We start from the raw sequence: 2311 nt of genomic DNA, 5'->3' as shown, positions 1-2311 counted from the left end.
AGAATGATGTACAAATGCGCTTTACACAATTGATGTGTGTATGGATTGCGATAACAGTTGTATGAGCCCCTAATAAAATGTTTAAAAAAAAACCACATGGTTTTTACACCAAAATATAAGAAAGACACCCACCTTTCCAGAGGGTTAAATGCAGTATTACTGGTTTCATTTGTTGAGGCAGGTTGTACAACTATATATATGACGTGCTTCTTTAAAACAGAAATACAAACGTAGAAACACGAGTGAAGACGTAGCTTGATTAAAAAAAGAACCCTCCGTATTCCTGATCCCTTTGTTCCTGGGGGGAGGCTCAGAGTTTCAAGCCTTTCCATTCTATTCTTCTCTTCTTGTCCCATTCACAAGAAAGATTTTGGGTGAGGGACTTGCTGCCAATGAGATTGGGTTATTGGTTTGGTGTTTACTCTTATCAAAAGGTCTCATACAAATCATATGGGAAGGGTGGCCCTTTGCACTATACAAATAAGGTGTGTGTTTGGGGAGTGGGTGTTCTTTAACCATATCTGTGTGTGTCAGAGTGGGACTGTGCTCAATCAAGCTTTCTCAATGGATCACAGAAGTAAAAGCCAATATTTATTGACCTGTTCTGCAAAGGGAGAGCAGTCTTATCCATTACAGAAGGGCTTAAGGATGAACCAAGAGGCAAGACACAGAAAGTGTTGGAAAAGGAGCAATGATGCTTAACGCAGCCTCCTCTCCTTGTAGAATGAATGCTCACTGTTCTACAGGATGTAAGAGCCCACTCAAATGCTAGCTAATTTATGACAGATTACGCTGTACCAAAGGTCTGCGAACTGTGACCCTAAAAAGCTATATGAAGCTCTTTTGGTATGTACATATAGATCTGAAGTACAATTGAAAATGAAAATAAAACTATCATAGTTTCATTTAAAGGATATTATTCAGATAACGATGATTTCATTGCTTTGTAAAAATATGCTTATGTCTCTTCAATAATTTTAAATTGCTGTGAAGGACAGGATTGGCTCTTCTTTCTGCTTGCCAACTCCTGCACTATACAATGAATCAATGTTTTGTTTTGTTTTTTTAATTTTTAAACAAACATTTATTTTAGATTTTTAAAAGTCACTTTAAGATTGAGTATATATTGGCTTTATATACTCATCAAATTGCTCTGCTAGGAACAGTCAAGGTCGTTGGGAATTTCTGTAAAAGTTTATCCATTTTTGTACAAGAAAAATATAGAAATGTTCTTATTTTTTATTTCAAACAAGATTGCTTTTATTTGAAATATATTTAAGTTACTTTGGACCCAGCATATCTGTAGGCGTCACCCACTCATCAAACTGCTCTGCGTGAGATAGCCAAGTTCAATGGCAGTTTCCTTTAAGGTTGATCCATTTTTGTGTGCTGTCTTAGCAATCTTTGCAGCCTTGTCATAACCTATATGAGGATTAAGTGCTGTTACCAACATTAAAGACTCATTCATTAGCTTGGTGATTCTTTCTCTGTTGGCCTGGATTCCTACCACACAGTTTTCTGTGAAAGAAACTGAAGCATCACCGAGCAGCCTTGCTGAATGTAACACATTTTTAATCATCATTGGCTTGAAAACATTCAACTCAAAAGGTCCATTGTTACCTCCAATAGTAACAGCAACATGATTTCCCATAACTTGGGCTGCAACCATGGTCACAGCTTCACACTGGGTAGGGGTCGCCTTTCCTGGCATGATACTGCTTCCCGGTTCATTTTCAGGCTAGATCAGTTCTCCCAGACCTGATCGAGGACCAGAACCCAGAAAACGAATGTCATTTGCTATCTTCATCAGACTACATGCTGCAGTATTCAGGGCTCCACTGAGTTCAACCAAGGCATCGTGAGCAGCCAGAGCTTCAAATTTATTTGGAGCTGTAACAAAAGGCAAGCCTGTAAGTGCAGCCACCACCTTTGAAACAACCTTTTCCGCAAAGCCAATTCTAGTATTTAAAGCAGTACCAACAACAGTGCCTCCAGCAGCAAGCTCATAGATTCTTGGCAGTGCAGCTTTTATTCTTATCATTGCATAATTTACTTGTTGAACACAACCACTAAATTCCCGTCCAACAGTAAGTGGAACAGCATCCTGCGTATGAGTACGACCAATTTTGATGATCTGGGCAAACTCTTTGGATTTTGCATCGAGAACATCATGTAGCTTCTGTAGTCCTGGTAACAGTACTTCATGAACTTCTGTTGCAGCAGCGATGTGCACTGCAGTGGGAAAAGTATCGTTTGAACTCTGGCTTTTATTAACATGATCATTAGGATGTACATCCTCTGGTCTAGCCAT

General features: G+C 39.0%; 1 pseudogene; it reads right to left on the bottom strand.

Moving 5' to 3' along the window:
* Positions 1 to 1229: 1229 nt before the first annotated feature.
* LOC101653462 lies at positions 1230 to 2311 on the bottom strand (annotated as a pseudogene).

Source organism: Echinops telfairi, unplaced genomic scaffold (genome assembly GCF_000313985.2).
Source record: "Echinops telfairi isolate 266 unplaced genomic scaffold, ASM31398v2 ScPeMD7_7467;HRSCAF=8505_0, whole genome shotgun sequence".
Taxonomy (NCBI): Eukaryota; Metazoa; Chordata; class Mammalia; order Afrosoricida; family Tenrecidae; genus Echinops; species Echinops telfairi.
This window is presented reverse-complemented; position numbering and strand designations above follow the sequence as displayed.